Here is an 8,893-nt window from a genome sequence, read left to right on the forward strand (position 1 = left end):
TGGAAGAGACCACAGGGCCCAGGCATAGTCTGAGCTCTTCCCTCATCCCGGCGGTTTTGCTAGCAGGAGTTCACCCCCAAGGAACATAGCCCGGAGACCCCTGTGGCAAAAACGGCTTCCGACGAACAATAGGTGCTTGCTGTGGAACACCTATCCCAAGTGGGGGTAGCCAGCTCAACAAAATGCCACACACCCAGGTGTAAGAAACAACATTGCCCAGCCATGGTCTAAGCCCCTCACCTCGTCCCTGTGCTTTGGGGAGCCGGAGGGACACCCGAGGCCCACGGCCCTGAGACCCCTTTGCAAAAAGCCGGCTTCCCACGGAAACAGTTTTCCTGAGGTGCAGACCCTATCCCAAGTGGTTGTGGCAAGGTAAAGCAAATGCCCTCCACTTCTCTGGAAGAAACCACAGTGCCCAGGCATGTTCTAAGCCCTCCCATCCTCCCTGGGCTTCTGGCAGCAGGAGTGAAAAGAGAGGAGCAGAGCACTGGGACCCGTTTGACAAAAACCGGCTTCCCACGGGAAAGTCTTTCTCCACGTGCAGACATGCTCCCAGGTGCCTGTGGCAAGGGGAAGGAAATGCCATACACTGACCTGGAAGAGACCACAGGGCCCAGGCACAGTCTGAACCCTTCCCTCAACCCGGCGGTTTTGCCAGCAGGAGTTCAAGCCCAACGAACACAGCCCGGAGACCCCTGGGGCAAAAACGGCTTCCGACGAACAATAGGTGCTTGCTGTGGAACACCTATCCCAAGTGGGGGTAGCCAGCTCAACAAAATGCCACACACCCAGGTGTAAGAAACAACATTGCCCAGGCATGGTCTAAGCCCCTCACCTCGTCCCTGTGCTTTGGGGAGCCGGAAGGACACCCGAGGCCCACAGCCCTGAGACCCCTTTGCAAAAATCCGGCTTCCCACGGAAACAGTTTTCCTGAGGTGCAGACCCTATCCCAAGTGGTTGTGGCAAGGTAAAGCAAATGCCCTCCACTTCTCTGGAAGAAACCACAGTGCCCAGCCATGTTCTAAGCCCTCCCATCCTCCCTGGGCTTCTGGCAGCAGGAGTGAAAAGAGAGGAGCAGAGCACTGGGACCCGTTTGACAAAAACCGGCTTCCACGGAAAAGTCTTTCTCCACGTGCAGACATGCTCCCAGGTGCCTGTGGAAAGGGGAAGGAAATGCCATACACTGACGTGGAAGAGACCACAGGGCCCAGGCACAGTCTGAACCCTTCCCTCAACCCGGCGGTTTTGCTAGCAGGAGTTCAAGCCCAACGAACACAGCCCGGAGACCCCTGGGGCAAAAACGGCTTCCGAGGAACAATAGGTGCTTGCTGTGGAACACCTATCCCAAGTGGGGGTAGCCAGCTCAACAAAATGCCACACACCCAGGTGTAAGAAACAACATTGCCCAGGCATGGTCTAAGCCCCTCACCTCGTCCCTGTGCTTTGGGGAGCCGGAGGGACACCCGAGGCCCACGGCCCTGAGACCCCTTTGCAAAAAGCCGGCTTCCCACGGAAACAGTTTTCCTGAGGTGCAGACCCTCTCCCAAGTGGTTGTGGCAAGGTAAAGCAAATGCCCTCCACTTCTCTGGAAGAAACCACAGTGCCCAGGCATGTTCTAAGCCCTCCCATCCTCCCTGGGCTTCTGGCAGCAGGAGTGAAAAGAGAGGAGCAGAGCACTGGGACCCGTTTGACAAAAACCGGCTTCCCACGGGAAAGTCTTTCTCCACGTGCAGACATGCTCCCAGGTGCCTGTGGCAAGGGGAAGGAAATGCCATACACTGACCTGGAAGAGACCACAGGGCCCAGGCACAGTCTGAACCCTTCCCTCAACCCGGCGGTTTTGCTAGCAGGAGTTCAAGCCCAACGAACACAGCCCGGAGACCCCTGGGGCAAAAACGGCTTCCGACGAACAATAGGTGCTTGCTGTGGAACACCTATCCCAAGTGGGGGTAGCCAGCTCAATAAAATGCCACACACCCAGGTGTAAGAAACAACATTGCCCAGGCATGGTCTAAGCCCCTCACCTCGTCCCTGTGCTTTGGGGAGCCGGAGGGACACCCGAGGCCCACGGCCCTGAGACCCCTTTGCAAAAAGCCGGCTTCCCACGGAGACAGTTTTCCTGAGGTGTAGACCCTCTCCCAAGTGGTTGTGGCAAGGTAAAGCCAATGCCCTCCACTTCTCTGGAAGAAACCACAGTGCCCAGCCATGTTCTAAGCCCTCCCATCCTCCCTGGGCTTCTGGCAGCAGGAGTGAAAAGAGAGGAGCAGAGCACTGGGACCCGTTTGACAAAAACCGGCTTCCCACGGGAAAGTCTTTCTCCACGTGGAGACATGCTCCCAGGTGCCTGTGGCAAGGGGAAGGAAATGCCATACACTGACCTGGAAGAGACCACAGGGCCCAGGCACAGTCTGAACCCTTCCCTCAACCCGGCGGTTTTGCTAGCAGGAGTTCAACCCCAACGAACACAGGCCGGAGACCCCTGGGGCAAAAACGGCTTCGGACGAAGAATAGGTGCTTGCTGTGAAACACCTATCCCAAGTGGGGGTAGCCAGCTCAACAAAAGGCCACACACCGAGGTGTAAGAAACAACATTGCCCAGGCATGGTCTAAGCCCCTCACCTCGTCCCTGTGCTTTCAGGAGCCGGAGGAACACCCGAGGCCCACGGGCCTGAGACCCGTTTGGCCAAAAGCCGGCTTCCCACGGAAACAGTTTTCCTGAGGTGCAGACCCTCTCCCAAGTGGTTGTGGCAATGTAAAGCAAATGCCATCCACTTCTCTGGAGAAACCACCGTGCCCAGCCATGTTCTAAACCCTCCCCTCCTCACTGGGCTTCTGGCAGCAGGAGTGAAAAGAGAGGAGCACAGCACTGGGACCCGTTTGACAAAACCTGGCTTCCCACGGGAAAGTCTTTCTCCACGTGCAGACATGCTCCCAGGTGCCTGTGGCAAGGGGAAGGAAATGCCATACACTGACCTGGAAGAGACCACAGGGCCCAGGCATAGTCTGAGCTCTTCCCTCATCCCGGCGGTTTTGCTAGCAGGAGTTCACCCCCAAGGAACATAGCCCGGAGACCCCTGGGGCAAAAACGGCTTGTGATGAACAATAGGTGCTTGCTGTGGAAAACCTATGCAAATGGGGGTAGCCAGGTAAACAAAATGCCACACACCCAGGTGTAAGAAACAACATTGCCCAGGCATGGTCTAAGCCCCTCACCGCATCCCTGTGCTTTGGGGAGACGGAGGGACACTCGAAGCCCACGGGCCTGAGACCCGTTTGGCCAAAAGCCGGCTTCCCACGGAAACAGTTTTCCTGAGGTGCAGACCCTCTCCCAAGTGGTTGTGGCAATGTAAAGCAAATGCCGTCCACTTCTCTAGAGAAACCACCGTGCCCAGCCATGTTCTAAACCCTCCCATCCTCACTGGGCTTCTGGCAGCAGGAGTGAAAAGAGAGGAGCACAGCACTGGGACCCGTTTGACAAAATCCGGCTTCCCACGGGAAAGTCTTTCTCCACGTGCAGATATGCTCCCAAGTGCCTGTGGCAAGGTGAAGGAAATGCCATACACTGACCTGGAAGAGACCACGGGCCCAGGCACAGTCTGAGCCCTTCCCTCATCCCGGCGGTTTTGCTAGCAGGAGTTCAACCCCAACGAACACAGCCCGGAGACCCCTGGGGCAAAAACGGCTTCCGCGGAGCAATATACCTTTGCTGTGGAAAACCTATCCCAAGTGGGGGTAGCCAGGTAAACAAAATGCCACACACCAGGTGTAAGAAACAACATTGTCCAGGCATGGTCTAAGCTCCTCACCTCGTCCCTTTGCTTTGGGGAACCGGAGGGGCAACCGAAGCCCACGGGTTGAGACCCGTTTGGTCAAAAGCCAGCTTCCCACGGAAACAGTTTTCCTGAGGTGCAGACCCTCTCCCAAGTGGTTGTGGCAAGGTAAAGCAAATGCCATCCACTTCTCTGGAAGAAACCACAGTGCCCAGGCATGTTCTAAGCCCTCCCATCCTCACTGGGCTTCTGGCAGCAGGAGTGAAAAGAGAGGAGCACAGCACTGGGACCCGTTTGACAAAACCCGGCTTCCCACGGGAAAGTCTTTCTCCACGTGCAGAAATGCTCCCAAGTGCCTGTGGCAAGGCGAAGGAAATGCCATACACTGACCTGAAAGAGACCACAGGGCCCAGGCACAGTCTGAGCCCTTCCCTCATCCCGGCGGTTTTGCTAGCAGGAGTTCAACCCCAACGAACACAGCCCGGAGACCCCTGGGGCCAAAACGGCTTCCGACGAGCAATATGCTCTTGCTGTGGAAAAAATATCCCAAGTGGGGGTAGCCAGGTAAAGAAAATGCCACACACCCAGGTGTAAGAAACAACATTGCCCAGGCATGGTCTAAGCCCCTCACCTCATCCCTGTGCTTTGGGGAGACGGAGGGACACTCGAAGCCCACGGGCCTGAGACCCGTTTGGCCAAAAGCCGGCTTCCCACGGAAACAGTTTTCCTGAGGTGCAGACCCTCTCCCAAGTGGTTGTGGCAATGTAAAGCAAATGCCGTCCACTTCTCTGGAAAACCACCGTGCCCAGCCATGTTCTAAACCCTCCCATCTTCACTGGGCTTCTGGCAGCAGGAGTGAAAAGAGAGGAGCATAGCACTGGGACCCGTTTGACAAAACCTGGCTTCCCACGGGAAAGTCTTTCTCCACGTGCAGATATGCTCCCAAGTGCCTGTGGCAAGGTGAAGGAAATGCCATACACTGACCTGGAAGAGACCACAGGGCCCAGGCACAGTCTGAGCCCTTCCCTCATCCCGGCGGTTTTGCTAGCAGGAGTTCAACCCCAACGAACACAGCCCGGAGACCCCTGGGGCAAAAACGGCTTCCGACGAACAATAGGTGCTTGCTGTGGAAAACCTATCCCAAGTGGGGGTAGCCAGGTCAACAAAATGCCACACACCCAGGTGTAAGAAACAACATTGCCCAGCCATGGTCTAAGCCCCTCATCTCGTCCCTGTGCTTTGGCGAGCCGGAGGGACAGCCGACGCCCACGGCCCTGAGACCCCTTTGCAAAAAGCCGGCTTCCCACGGAAACAGTTTTCCTGAGGTGCAGACCCTATCCCAAGTGGTTGTGGCAAGGTAAAGCAAATGCCGTCCAATTCTCTGGAAGAAACCACAGTGCCCAGCCATGTTCTAAGCCCTCCCATCCTCCCTGGGCTTCTGGCAGCAGGAGTGAAAAGAGAGGAGCAGAGCACTGGGACCCGTTTGACAAAAACCGGCTTCCCACGGGAAAGTCTTTCTCCACGTGCAGACATGCTCCCAGGTGCCTGTGGAAGGGGAAGGAAATGCCATACACTGACCTCGAAGAGACCACAGGCCCCAGGAACAGTCTGAACCCTTCCCTCCTCCTGGTGGTTTTGCTAGCAGGAGTTCAACCCCAAGGAACACAGCCCGGAGACCCCTGGGGCAAAAACAGCTTCCGACGAACAATAGGTGCTTCCTGTGGAAAACCTATCCCAAGTGGGGGTAGCCAGGTCAACAATGCCACACACCCAGGGGTAAGAAACAACATTGGCCAGGCAAGGTCTAAGCCCCTCAACTCGTCCCTGTGCTTTGGGGAGCTGGAGGGACAGCCGAGGCCCACGGCCATGAGACCCCTTTGCAAAAAGCCGGCTTCCCACGGAAACAGTTTTCCTGAGGTGCAGACCCTATCCCAAGTGGTTGTGGCAAGGTAAAGCAAATGCCGTCCAATTCTCTGGAAGAAACCACAGTGCCCAGCCATGTTCTAAGCCCTCCCATCCTCCCTGGGCTTCTGGAAGCAGGAGTGAAAAGAGAGGAGCAGAGTACTGGGACCCGTTTGACAAAAACCGGCTTCCCATGGGAAAGTCTTCCTCCACGTGCAGACATGCTCCCAGGTGCCTGTGGCAAGGGGAAGGAAATGCCATACACTGATCTGGAAGAGATCACAGGGCCAGGCACAGTCTGAACCCTTCCGTTATCCCGGCGGTTTTGCTAGCAGGAGTTCAACTCCAAGGAACACAGCCCGGAGACCCCTGGGGCAAAAACGGCTTCCGAGGAACAATAGGTGCTTGCTGTGGAAAACCTATCCCAAGTGGGGGTAGCCAGGTAAACCAAATGCCACACACCCAGGTGTATGAAACAACATTGCCCAGGCATGGTCTAAGCCCCTCACCTCATCCTTGTGCTTTTGGGAGATGGAGGGACACCCGAGGCCCACGGCCCTGAGACCTGTTGGGCGAAAATCTGGCTTCCCACGGAAACAGTTTTCCTGAGGTGCAGACCCTCTCACAAGTGGTTGTGGCAAGGTAAAGCAAATGCCGTCCAATTCTCCTGAAGAAACCACAGTGCCCAGCCATGTTCTAAGCCCTCCCATCCTCACTGGGCTTCTGGCAGCAGGAGGGAAAAGAGAGAAGCACAGCACTGGGACCCGTTGACGAAAACCGGCTTTCCACAGGAAAGTCTTCCTCCATGTGCAGACATGCTCCCAAGTGCCCGTGGCAAGGTGGAGGAAACGCCATACACTGACCTGTAAGAGACGACAGGGCCCAGGCACAGTCTGAGGCCTTCCCTCATCACGGTGGTTTTGCTAGCCAGAGTTCAACCCCAATGAACCCAGCCCGGAGACCCCTGGGGCAAAAACGGCTTCCGAGGAACAATATGCTCTTGCTGTGGAAAACCTATCCCAATTGGGGGTTGACAGGTAATTAAAATGCCACACACCCAGGTGTAAGAGACAACATTGCCCAAGCATGGTCTAAGCCCTTCACCTCGTCCCTGTGCTTTTGGGAGCCCGAGGGACACCCGAGACCAACGGCCCTTAGACCCGATTGGCAAAAAGCCGGCTTCCCACGGAAACAGTTTTCCTGAGGTGCAGACCCTCTCACAAGTGGTTGTGGCAAGGTGAAGCAAATCCCATCCACTTCTCTGGAAGAAACCACAGTGCCCAGCCATGTTCTAAGCCCTCCTATCCTCACTGGGCTTCTGGCAGCAGGAGTGAAAAGAGAGGAGCACGGCACTGGGACCCGTTTCACAAAAACCGGCTTCCCACGGGAAAGTCTTTCTCCACGTGCAGACATGCTCCCCAGTGCCTGTGGCAAGGTGAAGGAAATGTCATACACTGACCTGTAAGAGACCACAGGGCCCAGGCACAGTCTGAGCCCTTCCCTCATCCCGGCGGTTTTGCTAGCAGGAGTTCAACCCCAACGAACCCAGCACGGAGACACCTGGGGCAGAAACGGCTTCCGACAAGCAATATGCTCTTGCTGTGGAAAACCTATCCCAAGTGGGGATAGCCAGGTAAACAAAATGCCACACACCCAGGTGAAAGAAACAACATTGCCCAGGCTTGGTCTAAGCCCCTCACCTCGTCCCTGTGCTTTTGGGAGACCGAGGGACACCGGAGGCCCACAGTCCTGAGACCCATTTGGCAAAAAGCCGGCTTCCCACGGAAACAGTTTTCCTGTGGTGCAGACCCTCTCACAAGTGGTTGTGGCAAGGTAAAGCAAATGCCATCCACGATTCTGAAGAAACCACAGTGCCCAGCCATGTTCTAAACCCTCCCATCCTCACTGGGCTTCTGGCAGCAGGAGTGAAAAGAGAGGAGCAGAGCACTGGGACCCGTTTGACAAAATCCGGCTTCCCACAAAAAAGTCTGTCTCCACGTGCAGACATGCCCCCAAGTGCCTGTGGCAAGGTGAAGGAAATGCCATACACTGACCTGTAGGAGACCACAGGGCCCAGGCACACTCTGAGCCGTTCCCTCATCCCAGAGGTTTTGCTACCAGGAGTTCAACCCCAAGGAACACAGCCCGGAGACCCCTGGGGGAAATTCGGCTTCCGATGATCAATATGCTCTTGCTGTGAAAACCTATCCTAAGTGGGGGTTGCCAGGTCAACAAAATGCCACACACCCAAGTGTAAGAAACAACACTGCCCAGGCATGGTCTAAGCCCCTCACCTCGTCCCTGTGCTTTGGGGAGCCAGAGGGAAACCCGAGGCCCACGGGCCTGAGACCCGTTTGTCCAAAAGCCGGCTTCCCACGGAAACAGTTTTCGTGAGGTGCAGACCGACTCACAAGTGGTTGTGGCAAGGTAAAGCAAATGCCATCCACTTCTCTGGAAGAAACCACAGTACCCAGCCATGTTCTAAGCCCTCCCATCCTCACTGGGCTTCTGGCAGCAGGAGTGAAAAGAGAGGAGCACAGCACTGGGACCCGTTTGACAAAACCCGGCTTCCCACGGGAAAGTCTTTCTCCACGTGCAGACATGCTCCCAGGTGCCTGTGGCAAGGGGAAGGAAATGCCATACACTGACCTGGAAGAGACCACAGGGCCCAGGCACAGTCTGAGCCCTTCCCTCATCCCGGCGGTTTTGCTAGCAGGAGTTCAATCCCAACGAACACAGCCCGGAGACACCTGGGTCAAAAACGGCTTCCGACGAGCAATATGCTCTTGCTATGGAAAACCTATCCCAAGTGGGGGTAGCCAGGTAAACAAAATGCCACACACCCAGATGTAAGAAACAACATTGCCCAGGCATGGTCTAAGCCCCTCACCTCGTCCCTGTGCTTTGGGGAGCCGGAGGGACACCCGAGGCCCACGGGTTGAGACCTGTTTGGCCAAAAGCCGGCTTCCCACGGAAATAATTTTCCTTAGGTGCAGACCCTCTCCCAAGTGGTTGTGGCAAGGTAAAGCAAATGCCGTCCACATCTCTGGAAGAAACGACAGTGCCTAGCCATGTTCTAAGCCCTCCCATCCTCCCTGGGCTTCTGGCAGCCAGAGTGAAAAGAGAGGAGCACAGCACTGGGACCCGTTTGACAAAAACCGGCTTCCCACGGGAAAGTCTTTCTCCACATGCAGACATGCTCCCAGGTGCCTGTGGCAAGG

The sequence above is a fragment of the Ursus americanus genome, unplaced genomic scaffold (assembly GCF_024610735.1).
Source record: "Ursus americanus isolate L20-20 unplaced genomic scaffold, mUrsAme1.1.p SCAF_142, whole genome shotgun sequence".
NCBI lineage: Eukaryota > Metazoa > Chordata > Mammalia > Carnivora > Ursidae > Ursus > Ursus americanus.